The 24,929-nt window shown below is 37.1% G+C and overlaps 1 protein-coding gene across 2 annotated transcripts in view; it reads left to right on the top strand.

The window, feature by feature from the left end:
- Positions 1 to 274: 274 nt before the first annotated feature.
- FUT9 (fucosyltransferase 9) overlaps positions 275 to 24,929 on the top strand; it is a 191,035-nt gene continuing 166,380 nt past the window's right edge. For both annotated transcript variants that reach the window (XM_036082384.2, XM_036082386.2), the window contains exon 1: positions 275 to 499. The gene's annotated coding sequence lies outside the window, so the exon portion shown is untranslated. The remainder of the gene's footprint in view (positions 500 to 24,929) is intronic.

The raw sequence follows: 24,929 nt of genomic DNA, 5'->3' as shown, positions 1-24,929 counted from the left end.
GCGAAGGGGGAAGGAGCGGAGGGAAGGTGGGGGGCGGGGGAGTGACCCATCTCCTCATCTAGCGTTTCTCCTCCCGGAGCTTTTCTGGTGGGAACCTTTGCTGAGCTCGTGCGCGCCTCCCTCCCCTCCTCCTCTCCACTCTGGGTGATCATCTCCCCTTCTCCCCTCGCTCTCCCCCATCCTCCCCTCTTTCCCTCCCTCCTTCCCTGCCGCGTGCCTCCTCCCCTCCCCCTCGACTCCCTCCCCTCCCGCGGCAGCAGCAGTAGCCGCTTCAGCGGAGCCGGAGATGTGCAGAGAGCGCGCGCGGCGCAGCAGCTCCGGATCCACAGCCCTCCCCGCCCGCAGCTCCCTGCGCCCCCGCCGCCGCTGTCGCCGCCTCGGTGTCCCCAGGCTCCGGTCCCGCGCCTAGGACAGCGCCGCCACCGCAGCCCGGCCCTGCCTGCCGCCTGCGCTGCGCAACCCTCGCGCGCGCCCGGATGGCGCTTTCCTCCCAGGACCGGTGAGTAACCTGGAGAGCGCGGGGCTCGGGCACCCCAGGCTGGGCGCTGAGTGAACATCCCTAGCTTTAGGAGGTACCACAAACCACCTGCTGTGATTCCTCAACCTCGAGGCAGGGGGTCTCGGGAGGGCGCTGCTCCGTGGTCCCCGAGGGGCTGTTTGATTTCAACTCTACCTGCTGGCAACCTGAACCCCTCTCCTTCCCTGCCGGGGACTGCAGCCGACACCTCGCGGTCCCGCCTCACCTTCCAGCTCCCGAGCTCCCACACTAGCAGTGGCAGTGGATGGCCCTGACCCTCCCGTCACCCCAAACGGGGTCTTCTCTGCCCTCATGGTCCCCGCGTTTCTGTCTTCTGATTTCCCGCTTCTGCCAGCTGGCAAACGCCCCCCCCCATCTGCCACCCTTCACCCGGTCTCGCGCCGACAAAGCCTTCTCCACAAAGTCAGCCCCTGACCCACCTTCCCTCCTTTTACAAAGCCTGGCTCTCGAGCCCCACTGTCCCGCGGTATTCCTTCGCAGAGCCAATGGTCCACCCGGTGAATTCTGACCTCATTCCCTAGACACGATGCTGCCTCTTTTCAGTCTGCTTTTCTGACAGTCACCTCAGGAAACTGGCACAGACACGCGGCGATCCTGGCTTGTGTACAGTTACTTTGTGTGTTTCTCAGCACCTGGGTTGTTTGGGGTATGATCAAGCATGAAAACAGAAAGACAAAAAACAAAACAAACAAAAAAACCCACCACCACCACCAACAACAACAAAAAAACACACCCCAAACCTTTTGCGACTAAACTTTTTGTTACTGTTGTTTTAAAGAGCACACCTTTTTACCCTGCTCGGATTTATTCTATTCAGTTTTAAAGGCTTCTTAGCTGACACAGGGAACGCCCCTGTTTTACCTGTTTTCTCCGGAATCGGTCTTGGTTCCAGGTTGAGAACCATGCACCTGACTGGGTGATGAATCTTCTTCAGCAACAGCACTGTCTAAAGCTCAGCAACTCTTGAGGATAAGAAGCTTTTCCTTGAAGGAGAGGAGAGTGGCACCAAACTCACTCTTTAAAATCTTTGAATTTGCAATAAGCCAAAGCCCTTATTTTTCTATAGGTTTAATGGCTAAGAGAGGGATATAGTAGGATCAGAAAACGTGTACTAAAAAGCTCCTGCACGGTTTCAGTGCTGGCGTTGTGTAGTATCTTAGCATCCAGACAGTCTTTCTGTAGAAGTTTTCTTAGGGCAGCTGCCCTTTCTTCTGAAACCACGTTTAACGTTTTAGTCTTCCTAGTTGGCTTGAGAGAAAACAGGGAGTTATGTTCAATGAATGAATATGAGCAAGGGAGATGAAGGAATGAATGAGCACGGGGAGAGATTATCTAAATACTAAAATTTGTATTCCCGATTCCCTATGTATTGCAATCTTAAAAAAACAAAATTGCTCACACCAATTTATAATTTAGTTTTTTAAAGAAGTGATGAAAATATATTATTTTCTGCATATTTTACTCTAACAGGACCATTTGTCATAGGGCTTGTGCTCTAATTCAAGCAGATAAGAGTATTCAGAAATAAATGTCAAAACTTTAAAAGGTGCCCCATTTGAGTATGTAGTGTGTGAATATAAATTTCCTGGTAATATTATTATCATTTTAACTAATTTTGAAGAAATAAAAATTAAATTGGCTTTCTTGCTCTCACAGTTGATGCAGAGAGACGCATGTTTCCTCACCTTAAACTAGCAAGTCTCTGCCTACACAAGAAATAGGAGAAAGTTGAGCAATTATTTTGAGAATTTGTCTAGTGAGGATTGCCTTGAAATCTTGCCTTATTCAATGTCAAGAATGTTTTTTTATTTTGTTTTAACTCAAGCTGTATTCGAGCCTTTATTTCTCTTTTCTTGTGACATAGGCAAAAATGCAGTGAGCAAGTCACTGACAAGGGATGGTTTTAAGTAAATGTGGAGAGCTGCATCTAAAGTCAGGAGAAGCTATGAGTAATGACTTTATTGTTGGTTTTCTAAATTTGGAAATTTTAGTTATTTAAACTTAATGCTTGACTAAGAATAGTGTTCAAAACCAAGTATTTAAACTTACAATGACTACAAATATGTACATGTGGTCATATGAAGTGGATAGATAGTAGGTATGAGTTATGAGCTGAATCAAAAGGTCATTTCTATTTCTCTAAATCCTTTTACCCTTGGGATAACAGTGGATGCTTACTGTATGCAATATGTCCAACACCAATGAATCTGTTTTGGAAAAGATACATCCTAATTGAACAAAAAGCAAAGCAAGGAGCAATGTTGACTTTGATCAGTTATTGCCCATATTTGTGTAAATGATAAATGCAAGCGATATATGCTAACATAATTCTAATTAATGTCAAATTCTAGACAATGTCAGAGATGTCTCAACATACCTTTTGTGAGGATGTGTGCAATATTAAAATGGTCTCAGAATTGTCTATGAAAATGCAAATAATTAATCTGCCATAAATTATGGCAGGAATTCTGGTTAAGAACTCTTGATGAACTGGAACTCAAGATCTACCTAAGTTTAATGTTATTGTCATTATGGGGGCGCCTGGGTGGCTCAGTTGGTTAAGCGACTGCCTTCGGCTCAGGTCATGATCCTGGAGTCCCGGGATCGAGTCCCACATCGGGCTCCCTGCTCAGCGGGGAGTCTACTTCTCCCTCTGGCCCTCCCCCTCTCATGCTCTCTCTCTCTCATTCTCTCTCTCAAATAAATAAATAAAATCTTTAAAAAAAAAAAAAAAAAAAAAAAAAAAAAATGTTATTGTCATTATGCAAAGCAGCTAAATGTAACACTTGCCGGAGACAAGGCATACCAATATTTAAATGGCATATCTTTGAATATCATTAAGTTATTATAATGCTCACTATTATGTGCCACCTAGAGGATGGGATGGGTCTATATTAAATGTTTACAATAGTAAAGAGAGATTAAATATTGGTAAAGAGAAATTTAAAAATGTGGAAATGATATAGATTATTTCACCAATAGATTGTATTAGTTGAAACCTATTATGTGAAACCATCTTTTGGCTTGTGTATGTGGTGGTGTTGGGTGGTGGTGTGCTAAGGAAGAGAACTCAGGCAGGAAGGGAGAGATAAAGGATAAAAACAATGAATACTTGCTTAAATTTTTTACTCAAGTTCAAGTAACTAAATACAAGTTCTGTTATTTTGGTATTTGGGATAACAGCTTTTTTCCAACTTTGATTTTAAAAAAAGTTTCTTTAATTACAGCAATAAAAAACATTTTTTTTAAAGAAGTGGCACATTTATTTTATTCAGTAAAACCCGGAGATTATAGGCAAACTGTTTTATGTAAATTAATTGACCTAAGTAAAATTCTAGGCAAGCTTAAAAACAAAACCTTGAAAGAAGGAAAACACACATATTGACACACACCTAAAATTGCGGTGTTAGAGAGCCAGGTGATTTAGTATTTTATGAAGGCAAGAAGATTCAGTTAAGGGATAACTACATAAAGTATTTTCATAGCTTAATATATATCTCGTATATTTTTCTACTTACATTTCTGGGTGTATTATTCAATTTTATGGATTTTTGCATTTTTATTTACAATTCACAAGGATCTGTATATTATTAAATGCCTCAAATTTTATGAATTCAAAAGAATCCTCATATTTTATTTGTAAATATCAAATTACTACATAAATGTTTACAAATGGCTATACTTTCTACCCTTATTCCATAGGGAAAGAGAATATTTAACAACAAATTCTCAAAGAACAAAAAAACAAAATTAATATTTCAAAACTAGCATAATGATTTAACCAAAGTTTAATAGTGATTTCAAAGTGATACTCTCATAAGATCAAATAAACAATTGAAATTCTTGCAGAAAAGAAATATTTAGATTTCAATAGAAATGTTTAGCTTCTGTGATTTTACATGTGACCATGTGAGATTGACTTTTATTCATGTAGCTGCAAATAGAATGTTTGGCATTCTTAATAGAAGGAATCACAGAATTTAGATATCGATTAGAGGATGTAGAGAGTATTCCATTCCCATCATTTTATTGTATCTTACCCAAGGTTCTTAAATAGTTAATAGAAACAGAATTAGAATCCAGGTATCTTGACTCCATGCTGTATGCCTTTCTATAAAATAAAAATAAATTTTCCTTCTTATTTTATTTTAAGAAAGTAATAAGGGAAAAATCAGTTTGAAGATCAATGAAAGCTAAAAGTTAAATGAAATGAAAATCTGTGTTTCTTCAGGAAATGCCCAGTCCTGTCACCATCATAGTTGAAAGCAGTATTTTTCTGCTCAGTCTTTTCCAGCTTCAGGTTAAAGCTTGGGAAATGTTTTGAAAATTTAACTGTTACTGGTTTATTTACCTAAACATATTTTAATATTTTTGCTTAATTTTCATCATAAATTCTTCACCCATATAGGTTTCTTTCATGGTAATCATATGTCCTGGACACTTTCATTTTACCTTTTAATAGATAGTTTGTTGAAAAATATCCCTAAAAACAGATTTTGGCTTCTGTAAGTAAAACTGGGGAAGTCAACTTGTAGTTTTATCTCTGTATATTCAGTCTTTTTATTATCACAGAGGAAGTTTATGCATCCACACACAGACTTTTTGTTTTTGTTTTGTTTTATTTGTCACTGTAGCCTGTGAGTAGCTCAGGTGGTCAGGGAAGATAAATTTGTTTCACAAAGTTCCAAGTCTGCAATTGAAAATCCTGGCACTTTTTTTTTTTTTTTTTAAGATTTATTTATTTATTTATTTGAAAGAGAGGGAATGAGAGAGAGAGAGCACATGAGAGGGGGAAGGGTCAGAGGGAGAAGCAGACTCCCTGCTGAGCAGGGAGCCCAATGTGGGACTCGATCCCAGGACTCCAGGATTATGACCTGAGCCTAAAGCAGTTGCTTAACCAACTGAGCCACCCAGGCGCCCGAAAATCCTGGCACTTTGAGCATTCTCTTCACTGATGGCCAGACAGATCAGTGAAAGTGAATGAATCAATGGGGAACCATCGTCATTACCAGTAAGAGATAAACTTTCAAATGTATTCTTGGTGATGGTGGCTTATCAGGGCCATCTCACCTAGGAAGAGCAACATGGTAATATAGATTGTTTCTCAATTACTTTATCTGGAAGAATACTGCGTTGTCTAGGTGTGTCTAGGTTGATTGAAGTTAGGGGAACCTGTGACTTCAGACTGCTGGTTCAAAGGCTGAGGGGAAAGCCTTGGCTTAGGAAATGGCCTTCTTTAAACCAACCAAAACATAGATTTAGCTGAAAGAATCACTACGTCTCTAAGGCTCCCATAGCCTAATTTCTTTGGAATGTAATTCAGCCTCCTCTTATTGAGGGACTACTACATGGCAAGAACTGAAGTGGTGACTACAGACACAGGATGAATGTGATGTAGGTTCTGACCTCAAGCAGCTTACAATATAACTGAAGAGAGAGATAAGAACAAACAGAAAGGAACAATAGGACACCAGGTGGCCATAATCTAGGGCAGTCACCATGTTACTGAACAAGGATGTCCAAAGAAAAAATCAAAAAGACTACAACTTAGTCTTAATATGCCTTGCCAAAATTGATGGAGGTTTGCTGTGACTAAATCTTGGCAAAAAAATAATCTATGTCCTTAAAAATGCGTATGTTTCCATTGCTTCCCATATTAATTTTACTCTGACAAAGATTTTTGTTTTGATAATGCAGGAACCTATTATTATGAACTAATATAGATAGCCCCATACTAATGAAGCCAATCGTTGATTCTGTCTTCATCGGTCATAAGGTAATTTTTTAAAAGAAACATAACTAAATATATACATTTAACATAAATTTGAAATGTCAAGTTTGTCTTTTAAGAAACTTAAATCTTCAAGGAATATTTCAAGGGAAATGTACAAAAGAGGGAAGAAATGATGGAGACAGTGAACAATATATGTAATATGGATTAAACAATAAAAGTTTACAAACTGCTTTAGCAAAATAAAGTTAAATAGGTAATTTTAAATTTCCGTATCTTATTTACTCTAATAATGAACATTTATTGAGCAGGTATGACTGTGTGATACAAAGGGACATGGGACATGGGGCTGTTAGTGATAATGATGGCTTTGTGCTTTGACTGTAGGAGACAACTGGCTATTTCAAGACCCATAAAGGGTCTGAGATTTTTACTCTCTAAGCATGAATAATTGATCCTAGACCTTGTTTTGGAGGAACTACATGAGGGCAGACAATCTAACTTGTCGTATTTGTCCATGTCAATAGCCTGGTGGCATTTGTCTGCCCCACTGTAAGCAATACTTACAGAAATGGGAGTGGAAAAAACAGCCAGAGGTGTTGACAGGTATTTACATAGGAAATGCAGAACCTGGGACCATCCCCTGCTATTTCTAATACATTTCCTTGCTAATATTAAGGGGAATAAGGAATATAGATCAAATCATGGTCAGAGCTGTCTGGTGGGGAATGGCAGATTCAGCAGAGTTAAATTTAGGACCCTTGTAACTGTTTGGGAGAGCCATTTTTTTCATGTAAAACTGAGATGCCCCAGGAGCCAGACAAGCTGAGAGCTTGAATATACCATTTCCATTTGATAAAAAAGGTCTATAGAACCCTTTCTCACAGTGTTAGTCTCTGAGTCTGAGTTGACTCACCCCAAAATGATATGTTCCCTCCATGTTAGGGAGGTGACCAGTCCAAACCCTCAAGGGGCCCTGTAAGTAGAACTTGTCTGCCTTTTCCAGAGGCTTCTGTCAGCAATACTGTTACTCACAGAGACCTGTACCTCACAGGTTTATTAGAGATGTGGGACTTCACATGTAGAGAGCATCCCACAGCTTGCTTGACAGCTCCCAACACGGAGTATGCATTTGGGCCTCAGTCAAAGGATGCCAATTTTTGGATTAGCTGATATGAAAGTCCAAGTAGAATATCCAAGTGAGGTACATACTATCTCTAATGCCCACAGATTCCAGTAAGATCCTGAGCACCTTTCTTGTTGGTTGGAGTTGAATAGAGAGAAGTTTTCCGTTGACTGCCAGAGGGATTGAATATTACAAATCTGCCTCTACAGTCCCAAGAAACTTTATTTGACAAGCAGAGCCCTGAGTTCTGTCAGGGTTTATCAGCCACTTTAGTATATGTGATATCACAGTCAAGACATTCCTTTTTTTTTTTTTTTTTAAAGATTTTATTTATTTATTTGAGAGAGAGAGAACGAGAGACAGAGAGCATGAGAGGGAGGAGGGTCAGAGGGAGAAGCAGACTCCCCGCCGAGCAGGGAGCCCGATGCGGGACTCGATCCCGGGACTCCAGGACCATGACCTGAGCCGAAGGCAGTCGCTTAACCAACTGAGCCACCCAGGCGCCCAAGACATTCCTGATGGAAACTTCTGACTTTGTCATAAACAGGATATCATTACAGAGTTACAGATTTGTATAATAGAGTGTAGAGGCACTCATACTGCCCACCTACTAATGGCAAATGGCAGAGGAATTTAGCTATCCCTGGAGATAATCTGTTGGAACATGGGGAGTTACTACAAATGTATATTCATTGTCATGACACATGAATGTAAGTTAAACATTGTCCTCAGGGGTTAGTGGGATAGAAAAGAAGGCATGACACAGTCCAGTGTAATACAGCAAATGTTTAGTCTGTGCAGTGGATTCAGTTACATGAGCAGTTGGTGATAATCCATTCTAAGCTTCCAATTCTGTCTTCTTCATTATCCATATTGAGCTGTTGTGTTAAGATACTGCATCTCTTACTACCCATGTTGTCTCCAGGTCTGTAATCAGGGCTGTGATTTCCTTTTCTCCTCCTGGGGTTTTATACTGGTTTTGTTGGACCATCTGGGAAGAAACAGAAAGAAGACTGGGAAATGATTTGCATATTCCATTAACACTTCTCTACATATGGCCTTTCCCAATTGTGACAATCTTCTCAGGTGCTATGTATGATGAAATATAAGCATATAACACATTAATTTTTACCATACAATCAGAGATAGAAACAACAAAAATAGTACATTAAATTGGTCCCAAAGTCTATCCACAAGGTCATGTTAGCTTGCCTTTTCCATTGTGAACTCTGCCTTAATGCCATTAGCTAAATCTGAGTGTTCTATAGATCCAGGTAAGAAAGTGACTTGAGGCTTCATATCCAGCACATCTATATAAGTTTGATTTCCCCTTCCATTTGAAATTTTCTAGCATACTCAGGTGGATGCATATGTCCTTTGATCCCTCTTGGGGATAGAGATAACTTGTTTCTCTTTAAACCATAGGTCAAAGTAGAGGGACAGAGAGGAATCAGGGAGCAGGAAAGGAGAGAGACTTCATATGTATTTTTAGTTTCAAGTGACGTGAAGATGGCTTATGGCATAACCAAATGAATTTTGAATATTTTTGGTCCTTCCAATACTTTGTATGTGGAGGAGCAAGGTCCTCATGGCTGACACCATCTATTTCAGCCTTAAAAATCCCTGGACTCAGAAACCACAGCCACACTGATATTTTGTCAGTGAACCTCTGGTTGACTCAATCTTGACTCACACAGTGGTGACCTTCTTTATGGACTCCATATTAATTTGGGGCATTAGTTGCCCTGTTGTCTAGATAACACCTCATAAGTTTTTAATGGTTTTAACATCAAGGCTGAGGGAGTTTTCCTGCACAGTGGTGGTGACCTCAAGTATTTATCTAGATTTGTTTGGGTCACTTTCTTTTTCTTTCTTTTTTTTTTTTTTCTTTTTGTCTCTTTCTAATTCTCCAGTAGATCAACTTCACCAGAATTCTAAACTCCATCCAGTGCAGTAAGAGTTCAGATACTAGTCAAAGCTTCATCTATGGTTTCCCAAAGGAATTTCTCTATCCCTGCAAAATCTCCCCAAGAAAGCTAAAACTCCCTTATAGCAACTAGAACTCACTGTAAAAGAAAAAAAAAAAAAAAAGCTGAGCAATTTTACTGTTACTTCTAAATGGATATATTTGGCATGATAAAATGAAGTCTTAAGACAACCTACTACCTGCCAGTATTCCTCAATTAACAATGTTCTCCTTGCCTCCTTCTTTCTCATGTGAACCAAAGTTCTAATGATTAACCTGGATACTGTTATGGAATCCTCCCTTTCATACTCAATATGTGTGTGCATCCCTCTATTGTCTAAAATAAGAAACAACCTTCTGCCTACCCAGTACAAATCTTAGTATTAATTGTAAGTTGTGCTGCAGATCAGAAGCTGACCACTAGATTGGCAAGGAAGTCTTTCCACCTAGAGGAGAATTAACAACAGAACAGCATTTTGCCATCTGTATTTTACCTAGTTCCTGTTACTTAGCTTACCCAACCTCCTTAATTCACAGGCAAAACAGTGGAGGACCATTATTGCCCAGTTGATTATATAATTTGCTACTGATTCCCATAGACCTCCCTCAAATCCCATTAATGGACCTGTGAGACCCTCATCCTTCCTTTTCAAGAAAGAAAACCATGTCTCTGTCAACATCCCATCCTTATTACCAAAATTATCAAAAACCCTGAAGAGTTTGAGATGCTAGTCTTATTTCAAACTGACATGAAAACCTGCCACAGATTCATGGATGCTAGCAGAAGACATTAGGGTCAGAGATGAAGGACAATTTATTATTCACAGCAATAACAGTAGCAAGAGTTTCAGCATTTTTGCAGTGGTTCCCTAAGCCCTAGTTTTCAAAGGCAACACGGAGCAAACTAGATGATACTTAAATACTACAAGAAAGGGATCCTGAACTCAAGGAATGCAAATCTTTTATAATGGATGATAAGTATGCCTCCCTTTACTCTAGAAGGAGATGCTAGTTTTATCTTCCAAGGTTATTTGCTTTACAAACATCTTTTAAAAATAGTTCAGAACAAAAGAAGCCAGTGTTGTCTGATAAGTTGTGCAGCAATGTGAGAGACCCTTGGGAAATTGTCTCCTAACAATGACAGATTTCAACAAATGCTTGTTTTGATAAGCTCTTTATCTATGGTATGATATATGTTCATCCTTGCTACTTCCTAATGATGGAGTGCTTTAAACAGGTACAACCTGAGATTAATGAATCTCTCACTAAGAAAGTAAGAAAGTAATTTTTAAAGCAAATACATTTTATTTAAAGTGCAACATTAGATTCTTAATTAGTTGTTCCTGACTCTGTGCGCTATGGTCTATAGACTAGATAGCTATAAAGTGTAAAGAACTGAGCATTTCTATGTCAGGAAGTTGAAAATTTGAGCCCAAACTACAGGATATAAGAAATGTCTATTTTATGTAATTATAGTAGATCATAAATAAAAATCATTAAATAAAAATGGTGTGTATGCATGTTTTCCCATAGATTTAATGCTTCTCTAATACTTTACAGTTTGAGGGGTACTTAAACTTTTCCAAATAATCAGAGGAAAAAGGCTCATTGCTGTTTTATTTTGCTTAATTGTAGACTGTTTCTTCAAGATTGAGCATAGTTGTCATTTTCTCTAATATGCATCTGCTATACCCCAGGCCGGGACACATGCCTTTCTTTGCATTGGTATAATGCCCAGGCTTGTCTGTACCATATTATGACTTTATGACATCACTTTGGCATGATATATTAATATGCATTTCCCCCACTGGATTACTCTGAAGCTGGTTGCTTATTAATCTTCAAAACCCTGTGTATAGCTTCCCAATTGATGCATGGCAGGTCAATATTTATGGAGGTGAACAAAAGGTAATAAAATCCATTAACATTGAACTTATTATTGGAAATTTTAGAGAGTTATCTCCCATAAGGCATAACTGAATGGAAGACGTGTAGAATATTTGAGCTGTAATAATCTTGGAGTTCTTAATGGCCATTGGTTTAGTTATAGCCATGTTAAACATCCAAATTTTGATGCTTCTTCTGAGTTTTGTGACATCCTGAAGCATTTAAAATTATTTCATATTTATTGTGAAAACTTAAAATTTTGTAGTTTGTATACTTTTAGAAATTGATGGGAGCATCACAAAATATAATGCAAGCCCTTGTTTAATTATCAAAGTTTGGGTGTCATTGATTATATTATCCAGGACAGATTTCTCTTTTAACCCTCAGATAGAAATTTCAAAGCCTTGACTTTTCCCCTTTATCAAAGGGTTAGACTAAAGATGAGCATACCTCCTTTCACCCTTTGCCCTGATGCACAGATGCTCTTTTTTCGTTTCTTTGTCATAGAGTTTTTTTTCTCTGATGTTCAGATTTCTGCTGCTCATTCATGCCTACCTTTGCATTTTCTGTCACTGCCCCACCCCGATCCCTAGTGTTATAACCAACGCTGCCAATCCTGAAGTCTGGTGCACTTCTCTTCTGTTTTTTTCCTACAATTTTTCAATTTATTTTGCATCCTATTGCTTACTCATGTTATAAAAACAAAAAACATAAACAAAAACCTTTCTCTAAGGGACAGCTGCCTTCTGTGCCATGAACTTGAAGAATCAAATGAAATGACGGGCTCTCTGGTTCTTGCTCTATGTTTGTTGGTTGTTCATGGGCTGACTGCAACTTCATTTTAATTCAGGGGCTGTGATTTTCTGGTTTTGTTCCAGAGCGATTTTGGAAATTTAAGAATTCTAAATTATTGAATTTTGATTAACCAAATTTTTATTATTTTCCTCATAGTAAACAGGTCTTAGGTGACTGTCTTGTCTCTATGATACCTTGTTACATTGATGAATACTTCAGAACCAATGAAATATATGTGTTATTTAGGAAAATAAAAAGGTTGGAATGAATTAAATAAAAGACATGGTTTAATGGGAAGCATGGAAGGTCAGGAAATGACTTTAGGTTGTTTGAAGCATGACAATGGTGAGCTTGAACAAACAAAAGAAAATATGAAGATATTGAATAACAGGAGAACCTGAAAACAATGTAGAGAGGAGAGGGACAAAGAAGCAAGTTATAGGCTGATAAAGACAAATATTTGCCAATGCTATAAATGGGGCCCAATGGAAACACTGCATTATACAGGAAAAGCATATATCTATAATCAGACATAACAGGGTTTATATTCCCATCTGACTATTTACTAGCTAAGAGACCAAAGTCAAATTTCTTAGTATCTCCTACATTCTTTTTCCTATTACATAAAAATTTTGTAGAAAAAGAATGTAGAATAAGGTAATATGTAGAAATCCCTAAAACACTGGTTGGCACTATAAATTCTCATTCAATAAATGTTATGATTTTCCATACTTAATAATTTGAAAAGACATAATCATTTCAGTTTGTAACAAATGAAACAAGTGTATTTTCCAATTAGATAATTAGCAAGTGACATTCATTCTTCCGGACACTAGGAGAATTTTGGATTTTTCAGAATAGTATATAGTAATGCAGGAAGCAGCATATAATAAGCACTGAAGAACTAATTAAAATCATACTTTTTATGATAATATTAAGTGGATACTTGGAAAATAAATTCTGTACTTTAATTATTATTTGGTTAGTGTGGTATAAAACTTTCCCGCAAGAATTAAAATTCATGAAGAGAAAGATTCTTGTTCTATCTTGGCTGAACAAAGCTCAGAAGAGTATATATCCCACCCTAACAATAAAAAAAAAAAACCAAAAATGAAAAAAACAGGTAAACTACAAAATCATAACTTTTCTTGAACCCCTCAGAAAGCTGAGTTTATGATGCAAACAAATATCCAGATTTTCTAACCCATGGGTAGATCCCTCCATGAAGAAATAAGTCATGGGGATGTTATGTGTGGCGAGAATAAAAGAACATCTGATCACCATACAAGTGGCTAAAAAGAAATCAGCTAAAATTTTGACAAATTGATAAAGGCTAAATGTGAGCTAGAATGACAACATAGGACCTCTGTAACCTCTCCCATAAGGGGACTTTGAATTCATTTACCAGTGCTTTCATGTGGACTCCCTCAGGTGCTTATAAGAAATATTAGAAGCAGGGTAGAATACAAGATGGAGCTTACCTCATTAAAGTAGGTGCGGAGTAGAAGATTGGCTACCATTGTAGGTAAAGCAAAAACCCCATCCCCTCCAAAGCCCCAGCTTCCATCCTAAGCAGTTCTAGGGGACTTTGAAGTCTTTGGTCCACTGAACATCAATTTCTAACTAGATAACTAGATAAGTTCAATGTCCCAAACTAATAGGCTTAGCATAGAAGAGGTATGACCTATGTCCAGGTATAAATAATTTTCATTGATTTCAGCTGTTTTACACCTGATTTTTTGGCGTTTAATAACAAATGACAAACTACACAAAAATGCAAGGAAAAAAGAAACCATTGTCTAGAGTCAAAGCAATGGAGAAAGCCAGATTTAAAATGGCCCAGAGTTGGAATTATCAGACACAGACTTTAATATAACTATTGTTAATGCGTGAAAGGGCCTAATGGAACAGGTGAACAGTATGCATTAACAGAGAATTTTAGCAGAAAAATCAAAATTATAGGAAAGATTCAAATGAAGATGCTAGAAATAAAAGAAAATGTTATCACAGATCACAGATTTCTTCAATGTGCTTATTAATTGACTCACTTTATCTCACAGAAAAAAATAATCTGTAAACTTGAAGACAGGTCATTAGATATTAGACAAACTGAAAAGAAAAACAAAAACCAAACAAACAATAACAGAGACAAAAAGAGTAAAAGGAAAACAAAAACAAAAAAATCAGAATAGAACATCCAAGAGTTCTGAGACAATACCAAATGGTGTACTATAATGTAATTCTAGAAAAAAGAGAGAGAGAACAAAGCAAAAGAAATATTTAAAGACATAGAAGAAACTTTCTTTATAAAAACAGGCAAGATTTTTCCTGAAAATTTTTAAAAATAACGAAAGTCATCAAATTACATATCCAAGAAGTCAAGAAAACTCCAAACAAGATAACTATACAAACAAAGTACACATATATTAAAAAAAGGTTCTTCATGTGGTACAATAAAATACCAGACAGAAACATGGACCTACATAAAAACATGAAGAGCTTCAGTAATGGTAAAAATAAAGTTAAATATCAAAGATTTTTAGAAGTTTTAATTTCTCTAAGAGATAATTGACTGTCCATAATACAATAAGGACAATATATTGGGGGGTTTGTAATTCATATAAAAGTAGAGTATATGTCAATTGATACCTCAAAAATTATACAGAGTACAATAATGGTTATTTCACTTATTTTTAACTCCTTGCCATTTGAACATTTGTACATGTATGTAAACAAATAATTTATGCAAATACATTTTGCATTATTCCAAAGTGTTGATATACGTTATTTCATTTGACCTTTATAATAGGTCAAACTATACCTCCATGTAGAGTTGGGGTGGCTGCCTTATAAGAATAAAACCTAGTATAACAACATGGCCTTTTAAAAGATTATCTACCCCTACCAACTGTACATTACTTACTTAACAGATAGTGTATCCTCAGATGGTACTGTAGAATATTTGTACCCTAGTAACTTGACAGGAAGTATAACTTTGACCCCATTTCATCTAGTATTCATTCAAAGCTTAGTTATGTGAATTAGCATTTTTTGGAGAATTGACTATGGCCCCAGGGTCCAAAATTTAGCTAATCCCAGTTGCTAAGCCCATAATGTAAATGAATAAAGTGGGTCTGGGTAAGACACAGGGTGACAAGGGAAAGTGGAGTAAGGGAAGTGATTGACTGACATCCTGGAGACAGACGTGCTGCTCAAAGCATGTTTTGAAGGCCCAGACTGTTTTGCAAAGTGTTTCTTATGGGCCCATGAGAAATACAGAAACTGAGAGGAAGCATTTAGAGAATTTTATGGCAAGTTGGAATTAATTTATATCTGTTCAGTCTAACAAAAGAAAATATAGGCTTGTATTTTTAAATCTTTTTTTAATTTCTTTTTTTCTAGTAATGTATTTGTTTTTGTTTTTGTTTTTAAAGATTTTATTTATTTATCCGACAGAGAGAGCGAGAGAGCACAAGCAGGGGGAGCAGTAAAAGGAGAGGGAGAAGCAGGCTTCCCGCTGAGCAAGGAGCCGGATGCGGGGCTCAATCCCAGGACCCCGGGATCATGCACCAAGCCGAAGGCAAACGCCCAACCATCTGAGCCACCCAGGCGTCCCGTCTAGTAATGTGTTTGTAATGATATTTTAAAAACTGATTCATGAAGGATAGGATATTGAAAAACAAAACTAGTGCTTCATTGCAATTAGTTTGAGAGGCACTGATCCCTAGTCATTACAACTAATGAAATAAAAATAATTAGACAAATGCAATAGATCTGGGGCACCTGGGTGGCTCAGTCGTTAAGCGTTTGCCTTCCGCTCAGGTCATGATCCCAGTGTCCTGGGATCGAGCCCCGCATCGGGCTCCCTGCTCCGCGGGTAGCCTGCTTCTCCCTCTCCCTCTGCCCCTGCTCGTGTTCCCTCTTTAGCTGTCTCTCTCTCTGTCAAAAAAAAAAAAAAAAAAGCAATAGATCTGTTGCCAAACTTGGCCTATGGTTTTCCACTTTCCAATCCTGCCTTTAGATGTTTTAAATTCAAAACCTATGCGTCAGGAGTGCATTGTTCTCACCTCTTCCAGAACTGATCTCACAGAACTATGCTTTGCCATTATGTTTTCAGTCTACATTGAACCCTATAGAACATATTGTTGAATTTAAAATAAGGATATTATTAAAAAAAACAGTTCACTACATCACACAGGGTTATCTATGATGATCTGCAAGAGAACTATTTCTCACACTTTTTCAGAGGAGTCATACTGATTTTATTACTGACCGTATTGAATGAACAATTCTTTCAGCGATTTCTAGGAAGTCCAGAGTTAAGTGTATATCCCTGATAACTATAAAGAGGCTTATGGCCTATATTTTTAAATTGTATTACTTTTATAAATGATCTTGCTTTACTTCATGTCTCTTACCCTGTTCTGTCAGTATTTTTTTTCTCATAATGCATTTAAATTTGTAGCAAAGTAAGGTGCAACTAGAAAGTACTAGGGGAAAAAAAAAAGAAAGGAAGGAAGAAATTAGATACTCAGATATGATTATATATTGTATATTAAATATCTGAATGTGTCCTTGATACCTAGTTGAAAAGATTCTGTGAAAAATATCTTGGAAATTTCAATGTTTAAAATAAATGTAGCAGGAAGAAATTTACTATAACTTTCTATATGTAAAAGCAGGCAAGGGGCGCCTGGGTGGCTCAGTCGTTAAGCGTCTGCCTTCGGCTCAGGTCATGGTCCCAGGGTCCTGGGATCGAGCCCCACATTGGGCTCCCTGCTCCGTGGGAAGCCTGCTTCTCCCTCTCCCACTCCCCCTGCTTGTGTTCCCTCTCGCTGTGTCTCTCTCTGTCAAATAAATAAATAAATAAAATCTTTAAAAAAAAAAAAAAAAAGCAGGCAAGAAAATTTATCCATGTTTCCTCCACTCAGAAGTACCTGTTCCAAAACGGGTATGAAAACTGGGAGTCGTTTCATTATTATCTCCATGCCCATGCGGTCTCATAGTATTTCAGGTTCCTGATTCAAGCCAGGCCCTGTTTGTAGGTAGACCATGTAACTGGAGAGATAACAGCATCCTGCTGAGATAATACGCTTTTATTCCTAATGACAACCTGAGGAGTAGATGAACAGTACATATTTTTATAGTAATTGTTAGAAAACTTCAGGCCAGATTTGCATCCTGTTCAACTCAGCACGACAATTTTGTGATTCCCGGAAAGAAGTTTCTATGCTGCTAACCAGGAAAAGAATCCAACTATTAAGAACAATTACTATGTGGTTTTCAGCTCTCTACAGTGGGATTTGAAATTCTGTATAATTAATTATACCTTATGCAGATAAAAAGAAGTTTAAAAAGTAAGCCACTCTGCTAGAGAGAGTATGAAAAATATTGAAAGCCCATTTTTTGTCAGAGGTTTCATAACCATTGGTAAACTTTGTTCTGTAATTTCTAATATATTGTGTTGAATATCATGGAAGAAAAAGTAATTGTAACACTTTTTAGTTTACATGACCTCACCTTTAAGACTCATTGAAAACCTCTTGATCACTAATTAAAGCTACTAAACAGTAGACCTCTATTGAAAGGAGCATTTTTTTTGGCTGGCGGGACCGAGCCATCTCTAAAATGGGGTATAGCAATCCACAGATGGAATAAAAGTTGCTTATAAAAGAAAATGACTCCTCATTCAATTGATCAGTGGGGTCCAGAAAACATATGAGTCACAATTAATAACCTACCCTGGAAATTGTCCAAATCCCTGGAAAACTGTCCAAGGTCAATTTCTCTTCATCCTAAAATTATTCTCCTGAAGCACACAAAAAGTTTATTGACATAACCAGGCCAGAATATATTAGATCAAGTGTAGAAAGTACATTTTTTAAACCAAACAATTATACAGCTGAGCTATTTACTTTCTCAAATTTGTTTGTCTTCTGATATACGTAATATAAATAAATACACATATAGGTACTCAAATACACACACGTATATACATACTTATGTGCATACAAACACAAACTGCCAAATATGTAAGTATATATAAAAATACACACACATGCAAATGCAATACACATGCATACACTTGTAAATATATTTACATATAAACACACAATTAGGTAAATATATACACAAATGCATAGACACACATATATGCATGTCTAACTCCTTTAAATATTCTAAATTCAGAAAATGTCAATGCCTAAATGTGCTATAAAGACAAACACAAAGACTTTCAAGTAGGGAGAGAAAATCTTAGGGCAAAGGAGAAGACAAAGATAAACCCTATACATAGCTCAATGAGCAGGATAAATCTGATTTCTGGTTCTAGTATTTTTCCAGTATTTTCTTATTTCTTTTTTTTTTTTTTTTGAGGTGGGGAGAGGCAGAGACAGAGGGAGAGAGAGAATCTTAAGCAGGCTCCATGCCCAGTGCAGAGCCCCATGGGGACTCAATTTCACAACGCCGATATCATGACCTGAGATGAAATCAAGAGTCAGACACTTAACCAACTGAGCCACCCAGAAACCCTAGTATTTTCTTATTTCTAGCTTAGTTCTTGATTTTTGTGGATTCCACCTGTCCTTTAGTTCCTTTCTTAAGTACATCAGCCCTCAGAATGAAGCAGGGCAAGGAGTAAAGGCAATCTCTGCATCTACGTGGGTATGGGTAGAAATATATCATCATAACTATTAAAAGTAGTAGGGGAGTACATCATTATTATAACTCTTATTGAAAGATAATTGTATGTGATATTATGGTAAGGCACTATAAAACTCTATTACCCACTTATATAGTCCATGTTTTCTCTAGGAAGTGATATCCAATATAAAATCAAATCTGCAGAGCAAAAAAGGTAGAAAAAATAAATAATAAATCGTTACCTAAATGGACTATAGAGTATAAGAACAGTGCGTGTTCTTCTATCATTGGCTTGAATTATTGTCTTTATTCAACAAATGTCTATTAAATTAGCATGTGAATGTTTCAGTGCAAGATAAATGCTCTTAGACTAGCAAATGAATAAACTGATGTAAATCAATTTGAGATGCAACAGAACAGATTGGTTCTTCGTCTGACTCTTATTACTCACTGAGGCAATTGAGTTCTACGGTTGGGAAACTGTCACCTATACACTTCCACCCTTGCCGCCCTGGACCCAAACTTTGCCCTTGTATCAAACCCAGAATGCCTGTTTAATAGGTGCAAAGAAAGTTATCAAAACTCTTAACTAGAGATGAAGAAAGTGAAATTAACCTTATTTTTCTTGCTTTTTCAACTTTAAAAAAAAAAGCTATTTTGACAGTAACTGCCCATTACTCAAGTGGCTTAGGGAAGAAGAGATAAGCAAATGACTTAAATAAGAGGGCGCAGACAAATGAGCTACAGTTTTCTAAAAGTTCTGATCAGAGAAGAATGAGTAACCATCAACTCAATTAGCTCACATGAAGTCATAGAGTTACTAAAGGAATCTTTGTTGGAAATACAATGGTGTATCATCTTCTTTAATATATTACACACTTTCTGGAATCCAAGAAACACTACTACTATAAACACATTCAAGATAGAGGGCGAGGGAGAGAGATAGTGATTTAATTATGGAGCATTATTGAGTGACTATTATTGGTATAACAAAAGATGCATGAACACTTTAAAAACATCTTATTTTGTCCCCTTACTTATTTTTTTGCTAAGAAAAATGCCATTTTGCATTTGTGCATGAAGACTCTTACTCTGTTCATTTCATATCTACCTCCATTGTCACCCATAACCTTATTTTCTCTTCACCCTATTTGGTTTCTTCTTATCCCTTAATCCCTATATTTTCCATACTTCTAATACATTTAGTTATTCCATTTTAATAATTCATTTTGGAAATACAGGAGTTCACAGTTTTTCTTCCAGGGTTTTGTTGTTGTTGTTTTTTAAGATTTTATTTATTTATTTGAGACAGAGAGAGAGAGTCCAAGCAGGGAGGAGGGTCAGAGGGAGAGGAAGAAGCAGACTCCCCACTGAGCAGTGAGCCCGAAGCAGGGCTCCATCCCAGGACCCTGAGATCACGACCTGAGCTGAAGGCAGACACTTAACTGACTGAGCCACCCAGGCACCCCAGGAATTCACAGTTTTGAAGACTAAAGTGTCATCCACCCAGGAGGACTTCAAAAATTAAGTTAATTTTAGGCAGATATAATATAAATATTCAATCTGACATCTACAAATGAATACTTACGGTTTTAAATTTCTTTTATATGTTTTGAACCAGAACATTTGTACCTCAGAAAAGAAACCCTATATAAGCATTAAAAAGGTTAATATAAAACACTAATTTTCATCTTTAAGATGTGTTTTTTAACTAATATGTGACCTGATTTTGAAAGATTCTGAGCAGATTCCCATGCTGCAAGAATAACAAATTATGTAATAATCTTTTTTTTCAAAGATTTTATTTATTATTTATTTGACAGAGAGAGATAGCAAGAGCAGGAACACAAGCAGGCAGAGTGGAGAGGGAGAAACAGGCTTCCTGCTGAACAGGGAGCCCGATGCAGGGCTCGACCCCAGGTCCTTGGGACCATGACCTAAGCCGAAGGCAGACGGTTAATGACTGAGCCACCCAGGTGCCCCAAGAATAACAAATTATGAAGACTAAATGTATCTCTGTGATTAAATAAAACCTACAGCAATGCTAATCTGATACATTGTGTCCACCCATGGATTGCATAATCATTATTATACTGCATGATTATTATGCAATGCTAAGTGGCTCACGTAAATGACTGCCATTAGAATTACTTTTCCATAACCAAACTAACTTTTTGGTTTTTTTCTTCCCATTTTGTCAATGGGGCCAGTAGTAGTGATAGCTTCCCCAAATATCACGTATATTTAATCCTGATTATCATTAACACAGACATCATAACATAATATAAAGAAATATTTCCTCCATGAATAAAGCAAAATCCAGAAATTTAAGTTTCTTTTATTGAAAGGTTCTTCACTTTATTCATGGATCTGAGTCCATGATTAAAAACCCTGCTGTGGTTTGTCTGTATTTGGAAACATCATCAAGGAGACAAGAGAAAGGAAAGCACTTCTAAACCATTCTAATAATCATCATTATTGTCCTGTCCGCTTTTACATGAAATTTATTTAAACCAAATGTAATAGCTGTGCTTCTCAAACTTTAATGTCCATATGAATCACCGAAGATGCAAATTCTCAAGTTAGATCCGGGACAGGACCTGGGATTTTTAGCTAACTCCCAGGTGAACTGCTACTCTGAACCACACTTTGAATAGCAAGGTTCTATGGAATGTTAGGTAGAGACCATTTACTTCAATGTTTCATAACCAGGAGCCTGTGAATCTCCCAAGCATTCATACACAGGTTTTTAGGATTCCATGAGTCCCAAGAAATCAAATGCAAAATTTTTTTATGTATGTGGGTATGAACATGTTTTCTTTTCTGGAGAGTTCACAGTTATGAGATTCTGCAAGAGACTTACGACCTAATTAAGATAAGTGACTACCGATTTAATCTGCTCCATTTTTAGATGAGTAAACTAAGGTTTAAGGAGCCTAAATTATCTGGCTTACACAATTAGTTACAAATTTGGGGCTTAACATCCAGGTCTCTGGTACCTAACTCTGGGGCTTTTAACGGTAATAGATTTGTCTTTCAAGCCTTGATTAGAGAGAAAGGAGGTTTAGTAATTCAGTAAATGAATGAAGTAATGAAGGAACAAATAAACAAATGAATATGAACATACTTTTACAAATGAGGTGTTGGGTTTTTAAATTTTTTTTTTCTTCTAGGGAAAAGCATCCTTAGCCTTGGCCTAGATTGGAAGAGAAACTGATAGTATCAATGATATTCAATGGCTTTGATATGGAAGACGTTGGGGAATAGCAAATGCTGGAAGAAGGAGACTAGAGACAACAAAGACAGAATTTAAAGATTAACCCCTCAACTAATCTTTATCTCTATTCGGTTAACAGTATGCAGATGCTCAATAATTAGTCTCTAGTATGAAAATAATCAATTATTACTTGTTCAAAAAGAAAACAACTTTGAATCTTCTCTCCAGAGAAATATACTCACAGATGGTATTGTTTTCATTAGCCACTTATGCCAAATTGTGAATTCAGAAAAGCAGTACAGATCCTGAAAAGAATTACTCCAGTAATAGGTGAGGTGAATGAGACAGTAGTTTAATAATGTATTTATAACATCAGTGAAACCTGCATATCAATATTGGCCAAGAGTTTAAGCTGGGCCATGGTTTTAAAGGTATTAGAAGTTTCCAGACAGGATAGCTAATTAGAGCTTAATATGGACATTTGAAACATACAGGTGAGACCCGCATCCTTACCCTAGGTGTGTGCTGCCGTGAACAAGGACCAATGCTTCAGTGCCCAAAGGTCAAAAAGATGTACAACATGACAATGGGCAACCTCTGATAAAAGAAATGCAATATTTATAATCATAAGATTTTTAAGAAGTATGGCTTTCCATTTAATTTCCAATTATGGAATCGAATCAGAGGAGTAAAGACTTTCAGAGGAAAAGATGCAAAAATGTTGCAAATACTCATCAGAGAGGATCCCCTGTCACATCTGAGTCAGATGAATTCACTGCTATCTTGGGATCTAAAACATGAATAATATTAGAAAACCAAGGATACCTCAGTCTTCTGTTAGCAGAATGTCTGGCTAGCAAGGCAAACCACAAACCACTTTTTATTCTCCCTTTTCGTCATTATGCACTTAAACTACAAAGTTAATTTGAGAAAGAAAAATGTTGGGGATTATAAGGAAAATATTAAGTAACCCCCTCAAAAACTGTTCTAAACAGTTGGCTAAAAGGTGTTTAAAGAATTCAAAAGAGGCTTGGCATTTCTAAAAAAGCAATTTTCTTCCAGAATAGTAGCTGGGTAAAAATATGTCCAAGATGTTCCCCACCAGCTGCCAGAGCTCTATTTAAAATGCAAATCTGACTAGGTCCAGTCTACTCTTCAACATTCATCAATGGCTTTTAATTGACCTCAGCATAGTGTTTGAACATCTTGAAATAGCCTCGAAATCTCTTGCTCTGTTGCTTGTTTATGTCCCAAATCTTATTTTCTACTCAGTTCTTATTTTGAGCTTTAGTAATACTAACTTGAAAGACCTCCTTTGCACCCATCTATTTGAAAACTTCTCTCTTCTTTAGCTTATACTTTCTTTGTACATGGAGCACCCTTTTCAGGCTGGTCAATTAACTAAAAACTCAGGTGTTACCTCCTTCAGGAAATCTTCCCCAATCACCAGTTTAGGATAATTGATCCTCACCCCAATCTTCCAATATCTCTACCTTCACACTTAATGTATTATTCTAAGATTATGTTAATGTATTTCTTTCTTTCTACCTTGTATAATGTCTAAGAAAAGAAGTATGTTTTTCTTTTTTTTTTTTTTTTAAAGATTTTATTTATTTGACAGAGAGAGAAACAGCGAGAGAGGGAACACAAGCAGGGGGAGTGGGAGAGGGAGAAGCAGGCTTCCCACGGAGCAGGGAGCCCGATGCGGGGCTCAATCCCAGGACCCTGGGATCATGACCTGAGCCAAAGGCAGACGCTTAACGACTGAGCCACCCAGGTGCCCCAAGAAGTATGTTTTTCATCTTTGTATCCCTATCACTAAGCTCGGTGATGAGTACATAGTAGGTGCTCAGAAAATATTTGTTTGTTCAGCTTTATTGAGGTATAATTGACAAATAAGATTGTAAGATATTTAAAGTGTACATCGTGGTGATTTGATGTACCTATACTTTGTGAAAGAATTCTTACAATCTAATTAACACATCCATCGCCTCACATATTTATATTTTATTTTCTTTTGTTGAGAACATTTAAGTTCTATTCTCTTAGAAATTTAAATTATATAATTCAAAGCAATACAACAATAGTCACCATGTTTTACATTACATCCTCAGACCTCATTCATCTTATAGTTAGAAGTTTGTACCCTTTAACCAACCTCTCCCTATTTCCCCAACCCCTCTTACTCAGGCAACCACTTTTCTACTCTGTTTCTATGAGTTTCAATTTTTTTGAAAAATTTCACATATAAGTAATACCATGCAACATTTGTCTTTTTCTATCTGGCTTATTTCACTGAACAGAATACTTTTAAGGCCCATCTATGTTGTCACAAATGGTGTGATTTGCTTCCATTGTGTGTGTGTATAAATGTGTGTATATAAATATCACATTTTCTTTATCTATATATCCATTTATTTCCATATTTTGGCTATTGTGAATAATGCTGCAATGAACATGAGAGTGCAAATATTTCTTCAATATCCTGTTTTCATTTCCTTTGGATAGATACCCAGAAGTAGAATTGCTGAATAAAATGGTAGTTTTTCATTCATCCATTTCTTGACCTTGACAAGTTTGTTCCCACTAAAGAGACTGGGCATGTGATATTTTCCTTGTCCAGATTCTTCTTCAATTATCTAGCTCTCATCTCAAACATTATCTTCTCCTCATAGAGGCTGTCTCAATCACCATATCAAAAGTAGCCAAACTACCTGCTCATCATTCTCAGTCACAATATCCTGTTCTGTCATTTTCATATTGCTTACACCATTTGAAAATTTCTCTTGTTGTTTATTACCTATCTACACTGCTAGGAGCAAAGCTCCAAGAGGACACAGATCTTGTTCTTTGCTATGTCTCTAACACAGTCCAAGCAAATGATCAACAAGTATCCGTAGACCTAAGGGAAAGAATAATACATTTCTTATAAAATATTGTCTGTGCAAAGGTTTCTTGGATTAAAAATATGTGAAAAGATACTTCTCGGATTTTTAAATTCAAACAATTTCTCTGTCTCTTTCCTTC

Source organism: Halichoerus grypus, chromosome 9, assembly GCF_964656455.1.
Source record: "Halichoerus grypus chromosome 9, mHalGry1.hap1.1, whole genome shotgun sequence".
NCBI lineage: Eukaryota > Metazoa > Chordata > Mammalia > Carnivora > Phocidae > Halichoerus > Halichoerus grypus.
Note: the sequence above shows the minus strand (reverse complement) of the source record. Positions and strands in the feature narration are given on the sequence as shown.